This window comes from Protopterus annectens, chromosome 17.part0 (assembly GCF_019279795.1).
Source record: "Protopterus annectens isolate FY-2018-M chromosome 17.part0, PAN1.0, whole genome shotgun sequence".
NCBI classification, from domain to species: Eukaryota; Metazoa; Chordata; order Ceratodontiformes; family Protopteridae; genus Protopterus; species Protopterus annectens.
The window spans coordinates 241,727,514-241,753,223 of record NC_056751.1 but is presented as its reverse complement, the minus strand read 5'-3'; the positions used below and the strand labels follow the sequence as shown (position 1 = coordinate 241,753,223).

The window sequence follows — 25,710 nt, the reverse complement described above, 5'->3', positions numbered from 1 at the left end:
TCATGTTTAAACTAAACTCCTAAACCCCCAGCTCTACTACTGTAGCCCTACTATAGCCTCCTCCTTTCTCTCCCCCTCCCATTCTCCACACTATTTATTCCCCCAACTTCCTATCAATATCTGTACATTTTCATTCTTTTGAACAACAGTTATCTTTTTGTTTTTACTCTTATATGTAGTAAATTTTAGACCACTACTACCAGTGCAACCCTTAATGTTTATAATTTTTCTTTTTTTTTTCTTTGTAATTAATTTCGTATTTGCATTATTGTTTTTAATAGGTTTTGTCCTGTATGTTTACCTTTGCTTATGTTTGCTGGGGCTCTTTCCCCTTGGGTCTCCACTGAAAATGGGTTGCTTACTATCAATGCAATGCAAATAGCTAATAACCTTTTCTTTTTACAATTATTTTGTATTGTGATTATTTAATATTTATATGTTGTCACTTATGTTTGCTGGGGCTTTTCCTCTTGGTTCTCCATGGAAAATGGTTTTGTTTTCAAACTCATTTGGACTAAGCCAGTTAACAAATGTGAAATAAATAAAAAATAAATAAATAAATAAATGTCTTCCTGCATCACAGAAACATGTCTTATACCTGCTTCCATTTGACTATGCAATTTTACAGCATATTATCTTAGCTCTTGTTTTACAAATCCAAACATAAAACTTTCTAGTCTCCAGCAAACTGAAACTATTTAGTCAATCTACATAGCTCAGAATAACGCAATACTTTAATTTCCATTGTTTTCTTCTTTCATGAAACCTGAACTTTTCTGCATTTATTAAGTACTTCCAGTTTGCAAGGTTTTGCAAAGTGATGGCCATTATTTTAAAATATTTCTCATAATATTTAACTGGGGTTACAAGTGTATGTGCCAATCCATACGTCATTCAGTCTTATCCGATTTCACAATTGAGACTTTTTATCATGTGTAATATCACTAACTGTATAATATATAATTCAAAACAGGAATCTCAGTCATCTTCAATAGCATCAGATATATTCAATCACCCTACATAGCCAGCCATTTTTCACTGAAAGCTGTATGTTTGCATTCAGTTTGCTGAGTGACAATGTCCTCCCCAAAAAGGAAAAAAAACTACAATGAAGAAGACAGTTCTCATGAACATAATTAAAAAGTTGGAGCATGCAGTTACAAAAGAACACAGTTTGTTCTCTTTTCAAAAACACAAAGATAGTACTGTATACATGAGCTGGGTTACACATGACTTTGTGTATGCAAGCCAAAAAGACATCTGATGCCTTCTTCTAAGTATCTTATTAAGTTTATAAAAAGGAGCATGTTTTTTTTTTACTTTAAAAAGGTCAATCCACATTTTATGCCTATGAGTTTACAATAACCGTTTTATGCTAGAAGGAAGACATGCAGAAAAAGACATGTATATTTAAACTATTTTGTGATACCTGGTGAAATACTTTTCTATCCAGCTGAAGATGTTATTGTGTTGCATGACATTGTAATATAGGAAAGTGAAATTACTTCTAGATATATATAGGGGTAGATAATATCTTAAAATACCCACATAAAGATTTAAATATGCCTACCCTTATATACTTTAAAAACTCAGTTTTCAAAAATGCTGAATAATTATTGCAAAGCTTTTCATTTTGCCTCATTTACAATGTAAACAATTTTTCTGTCCTTCCTTGTTTTAATGTGTTCTTTTTGTTCACATCAATCTAAAAGTAAGTTATGTTGAAAGAGAATGCTGGCCACATAATGTACAAGCCAACTTTCTTTTCAGTTACACTGGAAGAATGTACTTCACCAAGTATAAAGGCTATTCTCCAGCCTTGGTATTCTGTTAACAGAATGGCAGGCAGTACAGGTTCACCATTATGAATATCACAATGCAGAGCGAAGAACTGTGAAGTGTTAGTCAAGAAACAATTGTCATAAACTTTATAAAGCTCACCTGATGTTTTCAGTTTGCTTATTCATGAAGGAAATGTGTGTTTATCAAGGAAACATTTACATTTCATTGTTCCATTGTTTTTCAAGGTAATACAGTTTTAGAGCATGTCTTAAAATGTTGTTTGTTATGTAAAGATAGCCAGATTTACACTGTACAATCAACAACGACAGGGCTAGTCATCCATCAGTGTGAACATTGGCTCGAGATTATTGCCACTGTTGATGTGATACCAGGACCCCATGTACAAAAATGTGAAAAAAGGGGGTTATGGATGGATGGATGGATGGATGGATGGATGGATGGATGGATGGGTTATCTCTATGAATGGAGTGAGTCTAGTTGACATGTACTAGCAGTCAGTAACTAGTACTTTTTTCCATTCCTCAATCAGTCACTCTTATTCACAGTTAACAACAAGACTAAAGAATTTCACTCATCTGTAATGCCAGTGTTGAGGTATTGTTGCATTAAGGGAAGCAAAGATATGATGCCAAAAATCTCTCCTGAGTACATTTGCTTTACTTTCTGCTTGACTGCAAAAGTAGACTCCACAAGAATGTCATTCAAAATGTACATGCTGTTTGGGCATACATTCTGGGTAGTGAAAAAGTATAAGCAGCAAAATTGTTCAGCACAAACTTTTTGTTATAATGATAGCATTCCTTAGATTCTAAGATTTAATGATTTTCTGTCACAGTAAGAGAGCAAATATATTTTGTAAATGTTCTAAATTGCTTATAGTACCCCAGTAACTGTTCAAGCTGAATGCATGTTATCAGAAGCACTTTTGATCATCTATTTGTCAGATTTCAAGTGAAGCTCATCAGTATGAATAATTAGGCAATAAACAATGAGTGGGTGTGGTATATTGAAAATTTACTCATGGTTGGTGTGATTTGATCATGAGTGCAAATCCCAAGTGATTAAATAAAGCCATTTGTGGGTACATCTTCAATATACCCACACAGATGAGTCAGTTTTTGCTATTATACAATGACATTATTTAAGAAAGAAATGACTTACTTTTTTTAAAATGATGTATCTGTATAATGGTGCTGTAGTGTTCCTCTGCATTTTTTCTGCATTCCTCCATTTTGTTGATGTACTGCGCATGCTTATGGAACTTAATATTCCCATGCTTACAGAGTATATCAGTGCTTTGGAAAGCAAGCAACAGAGAAAGGAATATCTCTGTTACTTTTTTTTTTTTTGAAAAAAAAAAAAAATTAAAATCCAGACAGCTTAGAGGCATGAGAGGGACAGGGTAAGCACACAAGGAAAATCAAGTATGTTTCTTTAGTTTTGCAGAACATACCCGATTTTCCTTGTATTTTCTCTGACGTATCTCTCGAGCTCTTAGCTCAAGAAACATGCAAAGCCTTAAATAAGGGGGACAAAGGTCCCTACTGTAAATGCTGCTCTTATAAAGTTAGAAAGCTTCTAGAATAACAAGATTTATGCTATTGTGCATTGACTTCTATAACATATATTAATACAAGAAAGTCCAGTCAGACTTCAGCGGCTAGACTTTTTTTTCTTTTGGTATATGCTCAATTTTACAATGGGTACCCTGGTTGGGCTGACCAATCAGTGTGTACGTTTTTGAATACTAATGAGCTAGCATTGTGTAATTCAGCTTATAAACATTGACCAACTTTTTTAGATAAAGGTGTAATATCTGAGACAATCAGAGGCAGTCTTGTTGCCCATCATATAAGCTTTAAGATATCTTCCAGCAGCTTGTATGTCACATGGTTTTGTAAATATTAATGAAAATGTAATAGCACTGAATAGTTTTAAAATAAGTTGTCTATGCAAAGGTTATTATCTTTTAGTAAACACTAATAAAAATATGAATAGCAGAGACTACCAGATGCATTCTGCAATATATGGAGCACCATAACACAGACTAAAAGTCACCCCAATAAAAACGTAGCAGCAACCAACATACATGAAACATATTTTCTTTGTCAGCCATATAGAGAACACTGAACTAATGGAATTTTACAAACTAAGCAATAAAGAATCTGAAGTTTGTATTCTTTTTCTGCTTCTGTCGTGATATCTTAAATGTTCAACATTTCTAGGTGACAGGTAACTAACTATAACTCAGTAATAATAATGAGGATTACTCTGGTAACCCTAGAAAGGAAACACTCGAAGACATTACTTGGGCCGACTGACTTAATTAAGGAAGCCTTCTTGCTCCATCCAGTTCAGCTTCTTGGAAAGCAGCATTATACTATGTAAAATTAGAAATCAGCATCGCACAAGGTAGGCTAAAGTTCCCATGTAGCCAATTAAAGAGCAGAATGCTTTTTATATAGCCCTAAATATTCAAGTGAAGCAGTGACTTCTGGTAAGTAAAGGTATCCACTTGGTCAGCACTCTGAAGCCATTTCCACGAATTATCTACAATAAAGACAAAGGACATTTTCTCTGTGATCTCATCATAGACACTGCACAATACATTTCTTACAAAGCAAAAGAGATGGGGCACAGTGTTAACCAAACAGGTGGCAGTATAATTAAGGAAAGTCTTTTGTGTAGCTGGAAAACTGCATCAAATGGAGACTCAATATATATATATATATACTGAGTCTCCATTTGATGCAGTTTTCCAGCTACACAAGTTTTGGCAAAAAATACTTTAATTTTATGCTTCACATTTTCTTTGACTCAGGCTGTGCTTGAGTGTATGAAGGCCTGCTGACTGCAGTCTAGCAGAGGTATTTGGCCCTACGAAATTTCATTACCCACCTCCAATTCCCACCAACTTCTATATACCTTAATTATACTACATCCTCCTAAACATATACTTAACTCTTAAAACTACAGACATACTTTAGTTAGAGATGCACTTACATAACCACAAGCATACATCTTCCTTTAATGTATTACAATGTTTACATAAAATATAATAAGATTAATGTCCCATGACAGAATGTTTTTGACTTCTCCCTTTTGTATTATATTGTCATCATAGTGATAATAAATAAGATAGGCACACTACTTTAAACTTCTTCCACAAATACATTGCTACATCTTGATACCTGCATGAAAAATGTTTCAGCATTCATCCTAAGTAGTGATGGGATCAATATATGGTTTACTATCAAAAGGGTAATCAAACTTTGTTCAATTTACATTAATCTGAATGCCCAATTCAATGGTACTGAAAGAACAAAAAACAAAATGTTGAAATGCACAGCAGCAAATCCACTACAGCATTCGCTGTTGTGCATTTCAACATTTTAATGCAGATCGCACTATAGTGTGGATCAGGAAATGTACCCTTTCCCTCACCATAGTGCAATCTCGAAGTCTGTATAAATAAGTAGCAGGGGGTGTGGGGGTGCAGGGGGGGTTCCTCCCCTGCAAAAACATTTCTTTACTGTGTTTTGCAGGACACTGCACCTTGTGGAAGTGTGGAGAATGTTCAAAAAATGTCAGATTCGACATTCTCCACTTCCGCATTCGACATGTTTTGCAGTCGTTCTTTTGTTTTTCACTTCTTTGGTTTGGGAATACGATAACTTGCACAAGGTGCGATCGCACAACTGATAGTAAACCCAATATATAGCTAATTTCAACACAATGGTCTGTAACTACACGTTTTGCAAACACATCATCTAAAATGAAACTGGTTAAATGCATTTGTATAACTGTTTTTGGTAGGATTAAAATGTCCACAAGCTGGCAGCATACATTTAAATCCCCATCCATCTGAAGTAACTCTCCCACAGTACACCAGGACAGATGGTAGTTTAGTGAACATGAGTACTATCGACATAACTCACGACAATCTACAGCCAGCCAACACACTACATACCCTCCCTACAATGAACATGCTATTAGAATCTTCCATTGAAGCACTGGCAACATTAATAATAAATGGGGCCTTCTCAAGAGATAGATCAGTACAGAAAATCCAGTATTCTAGGTATCACTGAAACATATTTTCAGGTTCCAATCTTCTTTTTATCCATAAACTTTTTAAAATAATGTCATCCCAAATTTTCATATCTGCCTGTACTCTTTTCTTATTGCTTATTCCTTGCCACACCCCTTCATGCCTCACCTTTATCATGTCTCCCAAATATTCATTTTACCTTAAACACACAACTTTATAATATAATGCATCTGTAAAGAAACAAAATAGATCACTAGGTGAATCATCTTCAATCCATATTTGACAAAATCATGGTAAAGACTCCCTCTTTGCAATGGACACAATCTGTTGACTCACAATGCATTAAAAGGACCATATATAGCTGTACTTCTCAATTTTCTGGCAAGTGATATACCTCTCTAAAACAACTTATGCTACATAACAACATATTTTAATCAAATAAACTTTCTTCCTGTGTGTCAATCTAAACACCTTGCACATACCCATAATTGCTTTCAACTTATTTAATATAGCCCTTCAACTGCCATCGACATGATCTCCTGTATTTCATGCCTAAACTCTCTGTACGCCTCATGATACATACTGTGCTCCTGATCAGCTCATTCCTCCCATAACCTTTGAATTTTCCAAATTAACTTCCAACCTAATCTTTCTTAACTCTTTTTTCACCACCTCTAGCACCCTTTACCCTGGGTCTGTATTAACCAATTACATCAACTCATCGGCATAACTAAGAGCAACTGCTAAACCAATTACATCAACTCATCAGCATAACTAAGAACAACTGCTAAACCAATTACATCAGCTCATCAGCAGAACTAAGCACAACTGGTAACACCAATATCACCAAACTCACATTTTAATTTAGAAATCCTTTCCATTTTTCTTCTACTATAGCACTCGTTATTCCAAAAAGAAATGGGCTCAACAGGCACGGTTACTTCCCACATTTCTTAATTTTTATATCAGTCAACAACTCTCCATTTATTAAAGGCACTATCCACAAATGTACATATACTGACTGCATAATGAAGTTACAGATTTCTTCCTGAATTCACAACTCTGGTATTTCTGTCCTGCTACTGTTATGTATATTGTTGAAGGCTTTATTTACATCTATACATTTCAAACTGCCATTCGTAAGTTCATATGTGTATACTAGACTAACAATCACAAGAGTCTTTTTTAAGCCTAGCCATGCATCCCAAATCTCTGACAAGTTCTGTTACCCATGATAAGTGTAAGCAGAGGCTTGGGAGATTAAACATTTACAAGCTGCCTGTGTCCATAACAGACATAGTTGCCAAGCCAGGGATCTACTTTCTGTTCTCCATCCAATTGTTCAAGTTACACTTGAAGAGGGTTAGGAAGGAGCTCTGCTTCCTGCGGATGGGGAGCCTGTTCCAGAGATAGGAGAGTCTCTGGGATACATGCCTGTCTCTCCAGCAGATCCTGTTTATATCACAGGAAAGGTTTAAGTATTTAGAATGGGTAATTCAGGTACTGTTTGTTTTGCAGATATGCAGGAGGTCCATCAGGGTGGGGATCTGTCTACCTTGTGTGCCAGGCAAAGATCTCCACTTAACAGCCTGTAGGAGACAGAATACAGGGATAGTGCCTTGAGGTGGTCTTCATAAGACATGTTACTTAGTTACTTACACCCTGTATTCTTTTAGTGAGAAACCTATGTGAATGTTCCAGTTGTTGGATGTGCCTGGTTATGTACATACCAAAAGGACATTGTAATCAATGATACATCTGATGAATGTCAAATACAATGGAACAATGACCTCCTTGGACCTAGATACCTTTGTTTACAAGTTGCACAACATAGAATAATTTCCTCACTGCTGCAGACACATGATGGTCAAAGGCTAGATTACTGTCTATGTGTATCCCCAAGTCCCTGCCTACTGGGTCAATTCTTAAAGGTCTGTTCTCAATATGACATTTATCAGGGATGGATGACTTCCAGAAGGATGCTATTATGCATTTCTTGGCATTTAGTTTTAGTCCATGGCACTGACAGCAGTTATTTGTCTGGTTAGCACTTCCTGGAGAACATTTGTGTCAGTAGGAGATTCTGTGACTGATCCTAATTTGCAGTCATCTGCAAATTTAGTCAGCCAGAGGCCACTAACACTGGCCTTTCCTTTACTGAAGTAAATGCTAAAAATGAGCAGTCCCAGGTCTGATCCCTGAGGGACTCCTCTTGTGACTGGACTCTTTGTATAAGTGAACTCCCCAATTCTAACTTCCTGTGACAAAAGGGTTTATACCTAACCTCTTCAGGTTGTCAACAATGTCTGGGGGGGGTATGTCAAATGCCTTGGCCATACCATGATAGGCAGTGTGAACCATTTTGCCTTCATCCATTAGTTTGGTGACCTTCTCAAACAAATCAACCGGTTTCAGTAGGCATGACCTGCCCTTGGGAAAGAAAACAAATTGGGTTGGGTCTGGTGTCTAGAGGTCTCTTATGTCATTATTGACCATTTCCATAATAATTCTTTCCATGGCTTTGCATATGGGATTAGTGAGACTTATGGGTCTGTAGTTTCCAGGGTCTGTAGATGATAGATTTATTGCAAAGAGATGACAGTTGGTGTTCTCCATTCAAAAACCACAGCTACAGTTAAATAGCAATTTCAAAGAGCCTCATAGTTCATGTTTCATGCTATTTAGAAGGCATCAGTCAGCAGAATTACTTAAACCGCTATTTTACAAAACACGTCCAGCATATTACACAAAAATTGAAGTTGTTAGAAGATATTGACTCTTTGCCAGCCTGTTTCTCTGTCTAAAAGATAAGCTGCACATTTTACGTGTTCAATTAATTATTTGTTTTTTTTTTTTTTTACATTTTCTGCCTTCAGAAGAACCTCCTTATGTCTGTCTGATACAGTCTTTAATTCTGTTACAAACGTGAGCCTCCTTCCTATTCATGAAGATTATTCAAATTATACTCCACCTTTCTTTGAAAATATATTTCCTTGCAACTCACCCATATCTACCTTGCAACATCACATTTTCTCCATTTGTTTCCACAGATTTCTTCTTCTTTTTTGAAAGTTATTATTCATTTGGACTATTATCTACAGTCCATAAAAGTACTTAAATGTTTCTGCTAGCTTCTCCAACAGGAGGTTAAGAATACTGAAGAATACCATCGTCTGAGTAGTGTTAGCACCTCACTTGCTGTACTGACAAAACAATAACCATACAGAATGCCACCTCTAAGGCAACAGTATGGCAATTAGGATTGGTATCCTCTTTACTAATGTTAGCCAAATTTCTAACTTTGCTGATATACTGCCTCTTCACCATCAGTCAGGGGTCAATAGTAAAGGTGATATACAAGCATCTATAATCATGACAGAAATTTTCTTCTTCATTGCCATATCACTACGAATTAAAATCACCCTGGCAATCTAGGGTCAAATATGCACATGCACTTGGTCTTTGAATATATTATATTTGTATTTGCTTGAAAATGCAGGTATTACCAATACTGATACTCATTTATATAATATAAAACCATAGAAAACCAGTGCGGTCACCACAGAATCGGGCATAAACATCCATTATCTGAAAATAAATACACGTCAAATCACAAATAACAAAATGACAAAATGAAGGATGAGCGCTTTCGGGTCCTAAACCCCTTCTTCAGATCTACTATCAAGATGTCACAAGCCTAATTTAAATCCCTTAGCATTCAGACTTCTATCCAACGTAAAACCTGAATGTTTAATATATCAGGAAATCGGCATTCAGAATATCATTGGAACTGAGACATACTGTTGACCAATAACTGCACTACTTCCATCTACCAATCAGCAGCAGGCTGCTACAGCAGAGTTAAACATACAATTCATATATGAATAAATTTGACATTGGGCTCATACTCTATTTTTTTAGGTAAACCTCAAGATTTACATGTATTTTACATTAAGCTTGGTATTAACAAGCATTATTATTATTACAGCATTAAATATAAACAGTTAAAAGACTAAAGTATTTATATATAATTCAGCTGCTTCACTTAGATCCTTGGCTTACAAACAGAGTTATTTGTGCACCTTTTCATGGCTCTGCAGTACTGAGCAGGAAGGTTATTAGATAGGCATTTACAAATACTTATTTATTTTTAATTATTTTTCTGTAAAATATAGTTTAAGTAAACCAACCTATTTACAAAAAGTGTACAGTGCATGCTTATGTAACACACACAAGAATAAATAAACCATGTACTTCCTTTCCTACTAGCTGTGGTTAGAAGTAGCCCTCAGGTATATAGCAAATTATGATCTGTTTCTTACTTCCCTTTTTTTCAATGTTTTTAGCCTTGTTTTGCTAAGCGGTTTTCAGCATTTTCAGGTCCCTTGTTCTAACCTCCATTTGAGTGGTGAGTCATAATCTAGTCCAAGTGACTAGTCACTTACTTGGTTCTACTGAGGTCCCCCTCCTCTTTGTTGTGTCCCTGAATTTTTCAAGTGTCATGTTTATTTTGGCTCCTCCAAAACTGATGTTAGGCTTTGCGATTTCTCAAACCTTTATAACAAAAATTAAAAACAGCAGCTACATCCAGCTTTGCTAATACAGAATGCTGTTTCTTTCACTTTTCTTGCTTTTGGCCTGAGGGCTAGGAGTCACCCAAAACAGACTTCTGTTCTGAATCCTTGGGTATATTTGCACTTTTACATCCCCACCCAGCAGGAATTCACATGGTTTTTCCTTCCAGCCTTTCTAGTGAAGTTATAGCGCACATCAGAAAATCCAGAGTGCTTCCAATTTACATAAACATCACAGATATTGGGAAAGAAGCCACACCCCTGTGATACCATGTTGTCATCCTGTCTAGAAGATGTCTGTTTGTGTCTTTCGGCTTTTCCCGGTTAGGGGTTGCCACAGCAGAACTCCGGTCCGCTAATGATCGGCAGTTGATTTTTACGTACCGGCTTGCCAGGCCTGATGCACAACCTTCAACGAAGGTACGCCCATTCACGCATGTCTCCACGCAGAAGACCCTCTAGCTGAGAATCGAACCGGACAGTGTCTTACTGTGAGGCAACAATGCTACCACAGCACCACCACCGTGGGTTTATGCTAATTAATGATGCTTTTCTGCTTAATCTGATGGGTTAAGATTACTGTGTGGGTCACTGATGTTAGGTGGTAAGTGCGTATTTCTGTGTGTGTCTGCAAGTGTCTGTGTGTATCTGTGTGTGTCTTTGTGTGAGTCCAGATGTCTAATTCTGTTTTTTGTCTGTGAATCAGAACATTTGCATTGTGTTCCTTCAAAGAAACATGTGCAATGTCTTTCTCAAAGTTTTTGTATTCAGAGATATTTGCTATGTTGGCTGGAAGTCAGCTCCATGTGTCTGAGGCTACGTTTTTCAAAGTTAAGAAAGATGACATCTTTGCTGAGTCATTTGTAAATCTAGATGGTAGAAAGGCTTCACTGCTCAATTACTCAAAATTATGTCATTCCCATCTGAAAGATGTAACAGATGGATAACAGAGTGGGTAGATGAATGTGCGGGTGGATGTGAAACTGCGAAAAGGATTCTTTCATTGCCGAAATTTAGGTTTCATTGTATATACTAAAACAAGGTATTCAGCCTAAATGAAACATATTACTGATTATCACAGCAACCCATGTTAGAGAGTGTAGTGGGAATGAAGCCCATTTGCAAATACACTTTTTTTCGGAGTTTTATTCCTCTCCTTTGAATGCCTATATTGAATGAAAGTCACTGTTTTGCTGATCATACTTATGAGTCTCTAACACAGAGCAGCCATATTGCTGTCATGGAAACACTACATTTTATGGAATCATAACTGAGACATATTTAGGAAGTCTAAGACTATACAGATTATGATGGCTTTTCTTCCAGCTTATACTATGTAGGATTAAAACTTATTATAAAAAAGTTTAATATTGTGTGACATTAATGCAAAATAGTACAATCATTTCAAACAGAGGAATTTTAAGCCTCCCTTTGTTAACAGGGTTTATCATTTACTTCTTAGGATAACTAACAGCCCAGAAAAATGAATCATCACATTCTACAGACCATGTGAAAATGAATAAAGAAATGATGGGAAAAACAGTAGCCCCAGTATGGGTACCATTCTTAAGAGCTTTGTATTTTATGCAGGAAGGAAAGGATTATGAGCGACCACCCTGCCATAACTATTTGCAGACAAGAAATAATCTGACTATAAATTACTTGAAGTGAGTCTTACTGCAACACTGAGGAGGTAACGTCTAAATATGTGGAGATATTAGGAGCCCATCTGATGGTCAAGGTGACAGCTAGATCAATCCATTGTAGGTACTAAAGTGCACTCTTTTTTAAACAAGTATGGCAAAGACATATAGTCATTAATAAAGGTGGAAGCACTGATGTTAGTATATGACATATACAACCACAGATAAAATGAATTTTCCAAGGCATAAAGCAACAGGACTTGAAATATATCAACTCTTTTAACGGAGTCAAATACTTGAGTAAAATCTGCTGTTAGGGGTAACACAGGATGTCTGATGTTGTAAGTAACTGTCTTCAAAACAAATACTCAGAATACATTGACCATAGCAGATGAATAAGGAAGGAATCTTGCCTGACCTACCTATCCAGAATTGATGTCAGAATTTCAAATTCTAGCTGAAATAGGGACACAGGACTATATCTTGAGCAAAAGAGGATTTAATCTGGATTGGAGTATAAAAAAGATAACAACAAGATCCATGAGCAGTGAAAGATTTCTGGTATGGCACTGACTAGATGAACAGTGATCTGCTCTGCCTGTAGGGAGATTTAATAGTTAAGATTTTCCCAACAAAATTAAAACAAAATAAAAGGTATATACAGACATTTATAGTACATCCCAAGCTGTGGATCCTATGACAACCCAAAAGCACAACATTTTCAAGAAAATTTTAAATCAGAGAGCTGTTCTATCTGAGAAGGGAAAAGCAAGAAATGGCCTAAGCTTTAGCCTTGGGAGAACAAGGTGTGGAAGGGATGGATGAAGTTACAGTGGCTTCAGTATTAGTGTGGGGTAAATAAATGAATCATTGTTTTGAGGACTATATGAGGGTGAATGTGAATAAAGCAGAAGTTGATAATACACTGAATGACCATGATGATTCTATACAATGTCTGATCCAGGAAGATGAAGAACTGAAAGCAAGGTTGGTGGCATCTGAAGCAAAGATGGACATTTTGATGGAAGGCTGGAGGTGTTAATAAATTATGAAGGTAGATCAAGGAGGAAATCCTCCAGTTAAGTGGAGTACAAGATGCAGTTGAAGGTAAATTCATTGGTGAGTACAAAGTGAAATCCTTGGATGATGAGTTTTGACCATATTTCATCATGTTTATCTCAGTTTCTTTTCAGTAACCAATACTTACTTTACCTCATGGGAGTGCTGATTTATTATTATTCCTTCTCTAGTGTAAGCCTATGTTCCATTCTCAGACCCCAGATGACCACCTTACTATCGCTTGCAGTTTCTTATGTTCTCTGTTTTTCTCATTTGCAGCCTGCACCATTTCCAAGCACCTTAAAGACACTTTGACACTTGGAGTATTCTCAATGCATAAGTCTATGCTTTCTGCAGCCTTCTGATTGTCAACATTCCATTCCTACTGTCACTCATAACATCTCATCTTTTCACTTGTTTGTGCTCTTCATTGATTTCCATAACTCATTAAGTTTTTTTTTTTTCATGTTATAAACATTTTCCTAAGGCCCACTTTTACAGGAATGGTCAGTCATTTACTTACAAGTTGTCTAATAAGTGACAATAGAAGACTAAGGCTATGAACTGGAACTGAAGTTCAGTGTTTAGTCCTGGGTTTGATTCCCTCAGAAATTATTTGCATATTGTATAAGTATGGGCAGTAATTTATCCAGACAGTACAATCAGATCAACCTTGAAAGGAGGCAGTTGTGCCTAGTAGAGTTATAAGCCTAAAAAAGTAAATATAATGAAAGGTTTAGTACAACAATTTCATCCCAATTTTCCATTGAAAAAGAAAGGTGATTCGTTATAGTAATGCCCACTTGTCATAAATAGCTATGGGAAATGAATATAGTACTGTCATAAATTCTTAATGTATTTGGGCTCTCAGCAGAGAGACACTGTAAGACTAGCTAGAACCAAACAACAATTAAAAACATCACCAGAAGTGTGCAATGTTAACAATTTTTAGTGACAGTTACAATGGGTTTCATTAACAGCAGACGTTTTATACCAGCGACATCATTATGTCATGTGGTTGTTGTTGACTCAAGCTTGAACTTCTGCTAAAAGAATTTACAAGAACTACAAATGGCTCAGTGATACCAGAGTGGCAATTATATGCCTACAAAGAGTACCACAGATTGGTGCAAGACCCCAAAATAAGAAAAATAGAACCACAGTTTTTACTGAGGTATCAGTGTTTGACTGAAAACAAGTGCATGTGGATGTGTGTGCATGTAGCCTTTAATTGTGAATTTCACTCCAAAGATAGAATGTCTTTTCCTGAATCCATATGTCATTATCTATAAGGAAATCAGCAGAGAAGGCCAGAAACTGCTCTGGCTCCATGAGAGGTGGTTCACTTGATGGCCCAGCACACATAGACATATGTTCCCATGCTGGTATCATAAGGCCAGCCAGAATGTGTTGAGCTGTGCTCTTAGTATTTGCTTATGGGTGCATTTCCCATTATGCTTAATAGGACGTCAGCCCAACAATTGCCTTATCCTTGCAGTCTCCCTCTCAATACACCTTCCCAAAAAACTTACTAGTGTTGACAAAATTATTTCAGATTATGTCGGCATTTACAATATCAGCTAAGATCAGTCATATTTAACAAAATGCATTTGTAAAACACTGTGCTTATGTTACACAACATAGCTTTACTTTGTCTTAACAATTACAGCCATTATAGGATCTTTGAGTTCTTCTATATTGTGATGGTTCTCTCTGCTTTCCCTCCTGCTTATATTGTGCAAATTCCTCTATCTGGGCATACAGATTATTATAATTAGGGCTCAACATATTATTGTTTTGGAATCATTCAACTTGTGCTTTAAGAAAACCTACTAAATATGATGTTCAATTGTCCTCGATGCTAAGCACATGCTTGGGTCCCTGCAGGCATCACTGTTCATGCACGGTTCACATCGTGCCTCTAGGGGAATCTGTAATGCCACATATATCCAAGAGCAAATGGAGGTGCAGTACAGCCTGCATTCTTAACAGCATACACAGGGATACAGGACTGCAATGGTTCACATCTTAAAGTGCCATTGTAAACTTTTATAATGCAACACCTATGCTAATCTTTCCAAATAAACTGCCTGTGGGTGTCCATCATTGTGCAGCAGAAGGAACAAATGAGCACTATCTTGATTGTGAATATTCCAACATTTTTTCCTATGATTCTTCAAGGGGAAACATCATATCTGGTGAAGGAGAGTACTGCTCCTTTTAGAGCACAGAGGTGGTATGCGGAGGAGACAAAAGTCTTTCTACACCTCCTCCATAAGGGCTGTATTCAGAGGCTCCTACAGGAGGACTGTGATGGGCCTCAGTATAAAGCTAAATCCTGGAATAGTTTATCCCAGGCAATTTCCCATGCCATTGGCATCCCACTCATGGGGGAATAATATCATCAGCATTATAGTGACATGATATGATGACATCCCAACCTCCTACAATGATGGAAGAATGAAGTTAGACAGCAGACACCACATATGTACTGTATTTGATTATCTAAACATATAACCTGCCATCCACTGGCCTTACAACTGCTGTTTTTTCCTCTCCACAATCCCTGAAGCAGATAATAGACAGCTGTATAGGAGGAGACTGGAACACCTAAGAGATTGCTGGTATGACTATCCTTGCTCGTAATGTAGAGGTTACAGTATTAAAAGTATTTTAGATGCAGTCCTTTCCAAGATGGCGGCACACTGAGCAACAGATTATTTCCAGCTCTCCCAGTGTGAAAAAAGAAACTGATAGATAACCACCAGTAATTCTGCTTATTTTAGTAAAATTCAGTTACTGGCCACTAAGTACACTACCTGGATGCCAGCAAAGAAGATATTTAGTGAGTCTGAAAGAAAATCAACTAGAAAAGTTGAAGAGAAAATATTGAATGGGAAGAATCCTGCAGCTGTTCTACAAAAAGTAGTTCAAGCTCTAGCTTTGGTACAAGAGATGGCCTTTAATAATTTAGAGGAAAACAGTAAGTCAGATGTTCACAAAGATGATTGAAATAAATGAAACACTGAAGGAATGTATCAAATCAAACAACAAAAGGCTTAAAAAATGGAAGAAGTTTTAAACGGATATTCAGACAAAGTGATAAAACTGCAAAAATCAGAGGTCGAAATAAAGAAAAGACTGGCAGACCATGAGACTGCTCAAAAAGATCTAGTTCAAAAAATGGTAGTTAGATGACAGAACATGCAGAGAAAATCAGAGATTTTCTGTGGCACCAAAAGGAACAAATTGCATTAATTTTATGAAAGCACAAATAAGTAACTGGACTGGTATTCCACAGCAGGATTTTTTCAATTGAAGGGCCACATAGTGTGTATGCTCCAAATCTGGCCATGAGAAAGCATCTAAGACCTGTGTTAGTAAAGATGCAATCATGTCAACAGAAAGAGTTGGTCATGACAAAACTGTGGCAGAAGGGCAATGCATTAAAATTTGGAGACAGTAGAGTATTTGTGGAAATTGATTATTCACTCTACACCAGATAGAAGAGAAGCAAATGTATCGAGTAATCAGGAAATGTTGAGAGGCAGGTGTAAGATTCAAGCTGCTATATGCAGTTGTCTTCAGAATATTTCTTCCTGCAGGATCAAAGTCATTTTTGATGCAGAACAGGCTAAGGGGGAAATATATAAATTTGTCCAACAAGGGGTGAGCTATCAAACAGATGGGAACTACGCTATTCATTCTTCTAATGTAACGCTCATAGAGAGACTTTTCTACAGCAACCTTTTCCAATGTTCCAAAGGAAAAAGGTTGAGAGACAGAAAAAAAAAGCATAAGGGTTGACTAGAAGCATCAAGAGTACCTTGGACTTCAACCAAAGCCTAGGGTTGGGAGATGCAGACCATCGGGAAAAAAAACAGCAACACTGAAATTAGTGAAAAATGTGTGACTATAAAGCATCAATCACATTTGTGAAATAAGGTTTTAAAGAAAAAGTGGCTGAGAAAGATTGGATTTTTGTTGACTTTGCTAAACTTGTTGGGAGACTGACAGGCATATGCCTCACTTCACGTCATTAATGTTGCAAGGACACTAAAAGGAAAAAAAGAAAAAGTAACTGTAAGTAAAACAATTATTGTATAGAACATTTTATTATATAAATTGCATGTTGTATAGCAAAGCATTTTCAGTGATTGTTGTATGTGGCAAAGATACTAAAATAAACAGGTACTTTTTTTCTGTTTTAGTTTTAAGAAATGTAGGTATTACAATGTAAAAACAGAAAGCTGGACCAAAACACGGTTAAGTTCATGGATTGTAATCTTGGGATTTTTGGGTGGGAGATGGAGTCTAAAAGTGTACCGATTATAATATGTGTAGAACTGAAATCTTTTTTATGGGTGAATGTCTGGATTAATGTCTTTGGCTTAATCTAATGACAAGTTTGTTTGTTTTTTTTGTGAATGCAAATCAGTTTTAAAAAATAAGAGACCACAATGTAATATATTTTTAAGCAAATAAATGTTTAGTGCCATATGACAAGTCTGTGGCTGAGGGTAGCTCTACACTGTCACCAGGATTCAGTAAACTCCACGTAGGCTCCATGTAGAACCTACACGGAGTGTATCTGTGTACATGACCGTAATCAGTGCTTGGCAGCTCGCAATGCATATTAATAGGGCGCAGCATGGTTAAACAAGGGTTTTGCTGCATGTACCATTGAAACTGGCCATGAAACCTATCCATGAATGTGAATAACACTTCTGCATACTACTCAAATGTACAGATTTTTGTAGAATGTCCAGATGTTTACCTCATATTTGTTGCCTGTTACTCATAAAACTCGTGTGTTTTCTGGCAAATCATTACAAAATCATGGAGGACCGAATTCAGAAAATAATGACAGACATTTGAGAGTCAGGCTTCATACGTCTCAGACATGTCATGTTAATGCAACACCTGTTATTCCATCAAATGTCTAAGTCTGTAAGAACAATATGTAAAAATCGTCCCTATATTCTGGTCTTTGTCCCTCATTATTTATTGCTTGGTCTAGATGCCTTACTCTAACAGGTTGCGAGCTATGCACTTCCATGTAAATTTGCTTCCTGCAACAGGTTAATTGCAGGGCAATTTCTTCACCCTTGTTTGATAGATATTAGGATTATTCTTAATTAATATTCTATGAGTATTTCTTTACTGTCTTCTCTATTTTTTTCTTTTCTTCCCCACATTTGCGCAATGTACCGCTTGTTTGCATGGCTGGACCACCTATGTATCAGACATAACCCAGATATCCAAAAATGGTAACCAGATGCATACACTTAATAGTAGTATGCATCACGCAAACCCAGTAAGTGAGGCTGCACTATGCTAATATTGTGAAGTTAACAATGAATACTAATACAGGGGACTTCATGTAACTAATCCTGTGGTGACAGGTGTTAAATGCTGGACTGGAGTGCAGATAGTCCTGGGTTCTAGTACAGGGTATTCAAACCTTTCTTACACTGTTGTAATATTACAGCTTATACAAATAAAGTGCTACATAGACAAATACTGCCTCAACATCCTTGTGCAAGAGCCGTAAGTTTAGGACTACTGTACACATGGTTCTGGGTTAAAATACTGTGTATTCCATATACATTTTACACTTGCTCTATGGCAAATTATATTAACTTCCACTTATATTACCTGGCATAGTTTTGATGAATGTATAGTTCTGCTCTCCCAGTTGAATAACATATTTGCCCAAGTGGCTAGATATGAAGTAAGCTTGGAATTGCATAGCTTGAGAGTGACCACTTTATACTGTTTGCTACATTTGAAAAAGCTGTGCTTCACTTACCATTATGCAAACATGGTAAAACAAGTGAATTAGTTTGTGTGATGCTAAGTGGAGCGCAGCTATTTCAAATACAGGAAAATGCAGACAGTGCACACTCTCAGTAAGTGCAATTGGTGGGAAAACATGCTATTTCAAGTGGAATTGGCAGAGAATGCACATTAGACATTGAGCCTGATCTTGTGTAGACATGGCTGGTATCACCGGAGAGGGTGTTTGCTTTCAGGTGCAATGTTGAGGTGTTCTGGAGTCCATGATCTTTATTGGGCTCCTGGTTAAGGATCATGGCCCTGCCTCCTGCAGGGAAACTATACAGCCTCTCAATACAAGGGGTAGGACAGGGGCGGTGGGTTCTACCAGGCTGCCGGCCAGAAGTGCCTGTTGGTGCTGTAGCCAGTGGAGCGAGTGTAGGTGGATCATGGGAAACCAGCCTACCCTGCTGTGCTATAATAATAACATAAATAAATGTATAATTCAATAATGAAATAAAACACCCCAAAAAAAAGGAAGGAATCTTGCCTGACCTACCTATCCAGAATTGATGTCAGAATTTCAAATTCTAGCTGAAATAGGGACACAGGACTATATCTTGAGCAAAAGAGGATTTAATCTGGATTGGAGTATAAAAAAGATAACAACAAGATCCATGAGCAGTGAAAGATTTCTGGTATGGCACTGACTAGATGAACACAAAAGTGATCTGCTCTGCCTGTAGGGAGATTTAATAGTTAAGATTTTCCCAACAAAATTAAAACAAAATAAAAGGTACATACAGACATTTATAGTACATCCCAAGCTGTGGATCCTATGACAACCCAAAAGCACAACATTTTCAAGGAAATTTTAAATCAGAGAGCTGTTCTATCTGAGAAGGGAAAAGCAAGAAATGGCCTAAGCTTTAGCCTTGGGAGAACAAGGTGTGGAAGGGATGGATGAAGTTACAGTGGCTTCAGTATTAGTGTGGGGTAAATAAATGAATCATTGTTTTGAGGACTATATGAGGGTGAATGTGAAGAAAGCAGAAGTTGATAATACACTGAATGACCATGATGATTCTATACAATGTCTGATCCAGGAAGATGAAGAATTGAAAGCAAGGTTGGTGGCATCTGAAGCAAAGATGGACATTTTGATGGAAGGCTGGAGGTGTTAATAAATTATGAAGGTAGATCAAGGAGGAAATCCTCCAGTTAAGTGAAGTACAAGATGCAGTTGAAGGTAAATTCATTGGTGAGTACAAAGTGAAATCCTTGGATAATGAGCTTTGACCATATTTCATCATGTTTATCTCAGTTTCTTTTCAGTAACCAATACTTACTTTACTGCATGGGAGTGCTGATTTATTATTATTCCTTCTCTAGTGTAAGCCTGTGTTCCATTCTCAGACCCCAGATGACCACCTTACTATCGCTTGCAGTTTCTTATGTTCTCTGTTTTTCTCATTTGCAGCCTGCACCATTTCCAAGCACCTTAAAGACACTTTGACACTTGGAGTATTCTCAATGCATAAGTCTATGCTTTCTGCAGCCTTCTGATTGTCAACATTCCATTCCTACTGTCACTCATAACATCTCATCTTTTCACTTGTTTGCTGCTCTTCATTGATTTCCATAACTCATTAAGTTTTTTTTTTTCATGTTATAAACATTTCCCCAAGGCCCACTTTTACAGGAATGGTCAGTCACTTACTTACAAGTTGTCTGATAAGTGACAATAGAAGACTAAGGCTATGAACTGGAACTGAAGTTCAGTGTTTAGCCCTGGGTTTGATTCCCTCAGAAATTATTTGCATATTGTATAAGTATGGGCAGTAATTTATCCAGACAGTACAATCAGATCACCCTTGAAAGGAGGCAGTTGTGCCTAGTAGAGTTATAAGCCTAAAAAGTAAATATAATGAAAGGTTTAGTACAACAATTTCATCCCAATTTTCCATTGAAAAAGAAAGGTGATTCGTTATAGTAATGCCCACTTGTCATAAATAGCTATGGGAAATGAATATAGTACTGTAATAAATTCTTAATGTATTTGGGCTCTCAGCAGAGAGACACCGTAAGACTAGCTAGAACCAAACAACAATTAAAAACATCACCAGAAGTGTGCAATGTTAACAATTTTTAGTGACAGTTACAATGGGTTTCATTAACAGCAGACGTTTTATACCAGCGACATCATTATGTAATGTTGTTGTTGTTGTTGACTCAAGCTTGAACTTCTGCTAAAAGAATTTACAAGAACTACAAATGGCTCAGTGATACCAGAGTGGCAATTATATGCCTACAAAGAGTACCAGAGATTGGTGCAAGACCCCAAAATAAGAAAAATAGAACCACAGTTTTTACTGAGGTATCAGTGTTTGACTGAAAACAAGTGCATGTGGATGTGTGTGCATGTAGCCTTTAATTGTGAATTTCACTCCAAAGATAGAATGTCTTTTCCTGAATCCATATGTCATTATCTATAAGGAAATCAGCAGAGAAGGCCAGAAACTGCTCTGGCTCCATGAGAGGTGGTTCACTTGATGGCCCAGCACACATAGACATATGTTCCCATGCTGGTATCATAAGGCCAGCCAGAATGTGTTGAGCTGTGCTCTTAGTATTTGCTTATGGGTGCATTTCCCATTATGCTTAATAGGACTTCAGCCCAACAATTGCCTTATCCTTGCAGTCTCCCTCTCAATACACCTTCCCAAAAAACTTACTAGTGTTGACAAAATTATTTCAGATTATGTCGGCAATTACAATATCAGCTAAGATCAGTCATATTTAACAAAATGCATTTGTAAAACACTGTGCTTATGTTAAACAACAGAGCTTTACTTTGTCTTAACAATTACAGCCATTATAGGATCTTTGAGTTCTTCTATATTGTGATGGTTCTCTCTGCTTTCCCTCCTGCTTATATTGTGCAAATTCCTCTATCTGGGCATACAGATTATTATAATTAGGGCTCAACATATTATTGTTTTGGAATCATTCAACTTGTGCTTTAAGAAAACCTACTAAATATGATGTTCAATTGACCTCGATGCTAAGCACATGCTTGGGTCCCTGCAGGCATCACTGTTCATGCACGGTTCACATCGTGCCTCTAGGGGAATCTGTAATGCCACATATATCCTAGAGCAAATGGAGGTGCAGTACAGCTTGCATTCTTAACAGCATACACAGGGATACAGGACTGCAATGGTTCACATCTTAAAGTGCCATTGTAAACTTTTATAATGCAACACCTATGCTAATCTTTCCAAATAAACTGCCTGTGGGTGTCCAGCATTGTGCAGCAGAAGGAACAAATGAGCACTATCTTGATTGTGAATATTCCAACATTTTTTCCTATGATTCTTCAAGGGGAAACATCATATCTGGTGAAGGAGAGTACTGCTCCTTTTAGAGCACAGAGGTGGTATGCGGAGGAGACAAAAGTCTTTCTACACCTCCTCCATAAGGGCTGTATTCAGAGGCTCCTACAGGAGGACTGTGATGGGCCTCAGTATAAAGCTAAATCCTGGAATAGTTTATCCCAGGCAATTTCCCATGCCATTGGCATCCCACTCATGGGGGAATAATATCATCAGCATTATAGTGACATGATATGATGACATCCCAACCTCCTACAATGATGGAAGAATGAAGTTAGACAGCAGACACCACATATGTACTGTATTTGATTATCTAAACATATAACCTGCCATCCACTGGCCTTACAACTGCTGTTTTTTCCTCTCCACAATCCCTGAAGCAGATAATAGACAGCTGTATAGGAGGAGACTGGAACACCTAAGATATTGCTGGTATGACTATCCTTGCTCGTAATGTAGAGGTTACAGTATTAAAAGTATTTTAGATGCAGTCCTTTCCAAGATGGCGGCACACTGAGCAACAGATTATTTCCAGCTCTCCCAGTGTGAAAAAAGAAACTGATAGATAACCACCAGTAATTCTGCTTATTTTAGTAAAATTCAGTTACTGGCCACTAAGTACACTACCTGGATGCCAGCAAAGAAGATATTTAGTGAGTCTGAAAGAAAATCAGCTAGAAAAGTTGAAGAGAAAATATTGAATGGGAAGAATCCTGCAGCTGTTCTACAAAAAGTAGTTCAAGCTCTAGCTTTGGTACAAGAGATGGCCTTTAATAATTTAGAGGAAAACAGTAAGTCAGATGTTCATAGAGATGATTGAAATAAATGAAACACTGAAGGAATGTATCAAATCAAACAACAAAAGGCTTAAAAAATGGAAGAAGTTTTAAACGGATATTCAGACAAAGTGATAAAACTGCAAAAATCAGAGGTCGAAATAAAGAAAAGACTGGCAGACTATGAGACTGCTCAAAAAGATCTAGTTCAAAAAATGGTAGTTAGATGACAGAACATGCAGAGAAAATCTGAGATTTTCTGTGACACCAAAAGGAACAAATTGCATTAATTTTATGAAAGCACAAATAAGTAACTGGACTGGTATTCCACAGCAGGATTTTTTCAATTGAAGGGCCACATAGTGTGTATGCTCCAAATCTGGCCATGAGAAAGCATCTAAGACCTGTGTTAGTAAAGATGCAATCATGTCAACAGAAAGAGTTGGTCATGACAAAACTGTGGCAGAAGGGCAATGCATTAAAATTTGGAGACAGTAGAGTATTTGTGGAAATTGATTATTCACTCTACACCAGATAGAAGAGAAGCAAATGTATCGAGTAATCAGGAAATGTTGAGAGGCAGGTGTAAGATTCAAGCTGCTATATGCAGTTGTCTTCAGAATATTTATTCATGCAGGATCAAAGTCATTTTTGATGCAGAACAGGCTAAGGGGGAAATATATAAATTTGTCCAACAAGGGGTGAGCTATCAAACAGATGGGAACTACGCTATTAATTCCTCTAATGTAACGCTCATAGAGAGACTTTTCTACAGCAACCTTTTCCAATGTTCCAAAGGAAAAAGGTTGAGAGACAGAAAAAAAAAGCATAAGGGTTGACTAGAAGCATCAAGAGTACCTTGGACTTCAACCAAAGCCTAGGGTTGGGAGATGCAGACCATCGGGAAAAAAAACAGCAACACTGAAATTAGTGAAAAATGTGTGACTATAAAGCATCAATCACATTTGTGAAATAAGGTTTTAAAGAAAAAGTGGCTGAGAAAGATTGGATTTTTGTTGACTTTGCTAAACTTGTTGGGAGACTGACAGGCATATGCCTCACTTCACGTCATTAATGTTGCAAGGACACTAAAAGGAAAAAAGAAAAAGTAACTGTAAGTAAAACAATTATTGTATAGAACATTTTATTATATAAATTGCATGTTGTATAGCAAAGCATTTTCAGTGATTGTTGTATGTGGCAAAGATACTAAAATAAACAGGTACTTTTTTTCTGTTTTAGTTTTAAGAAATGTAGGTATTACAATGTAAAAACAGAAAGCTGGACCAAAACACGGTTAAGTCCATGGATTGTAATCTTGGGATTTTTGGGTGGGAGATGGAGTCTAAAAGTGTACCGATTATAATATGTGTAGAACTGAAATCTTTTTTATGGGTGAATGTCTGGATTAATGTCTTTGGCTTAATCTAATGACAAGTTTGTTTGTTTTTTTTGTGAATGCAAATCAGTTTTAAAAAATAAGAGACCACAATGTAATATATTTTTAAGCAAATAAATGTTTAGTGCCATATGACAAGTCTGTGGCTGAGGGTAGCTCTACACTGTCACCAGGATTCAGTAAACTTCACGTAGGCTCCATGTAGAGCCTACACGGAGTGTATCTGTGTACATGACCGCAATCAGTGCTTGGCAGCTCGCAATGCATATTAATAGGGCGCAGCATGGTTAAACAAGGGTTTTTCTGCATGTACCATTGAAACTGGCCATGAAACCTATCCATGAATGTGAATAACACTTCTGCATACTACTCAAATGTACAGATTTTTGTAGAATGTCCAGATGTTTACCTCATATTTGTTGCCTGTTACTCATAAAACTCGTGTGTTTTCTGGCAAATCATTACAAAATCATGGAGGACCGAATTCAGAAAATAATGACGGACATCAGTCTTCATACGTCTCAGACATGTCATGTTAATGCAACACCTGTTATTCCATCAAATGTCTAAGTCTGTAAGAACAATATGTAAAAATCGTCCCTATATTCTGGTCTTTGTCCCTCATTATTTATTGCTTGGTCTAGATGCCTTACTCTAACAGGTTGCGAGCTATGCACTTCCATGTAAATTTGCTTCCTGCAACAGGTTAATTGCAGGGCAATTTCTTCACCCTTGTTTGATAGATATTAGGATTATTCTTAATTAATATTCTATGAGTATTTCTTTACTGTCTTCTCTATTTTTTTCTTTTCTTCCCCACATTTGCGCAATGTACCGCTTGTTTGCATGGCTGGACCACCTATGTATCAGACATAACCCAGATATCCAAAATGGTAACCAGATGCATACACTTAATAGTAGTATGCATCACGCAAACCCAGTAAGTGAGGCTGCACTATGCTAATATTGTGAAGTTAACAATGAATACTAATACAGGGGACTTCATGTAACTAATCCTGTGGTGACAGGTGTTAAATGCTGGACTGGAGTGCAGATAGTCCTGGGTTCTAGTACAGGGTATTCAAACCTTTCTTACACTGTTGTAATATTACAGCTTATACAAATAAAGTGCTACATAGACAAATACTGCCTCAACATCCTTGTGCAAGAGCCGTAAGTTTAGGACTACTGTACACATGGTTCTGGGTTAAAATACTGTGTATTCCATATAC

General features: G+C 37.0%; 1 long non-coding RNA gene across 1 annotated transcript in view; it reads right to left on the bottom strand.

Annotated features, from left to right (window-relative positions):
• Nucleotides 1-3,153: 3,153 nt before the first annotated feature.
• The window catches only part of LOC122791322, a 35,472-nt gene continuing 12,915 nt past the window's right edge, over nt 3,154-25,710 (bottom strand). Inside the window, exon 2 of the long non-coding RNA XR_006363132.1 lies at nt 3,154-4,353. This is a non-coding gene — a long non-coding RNA (uncharacterized LOC122791322). The remainder of the gene's footprint in view (nt 4,354-25,710) is intronic.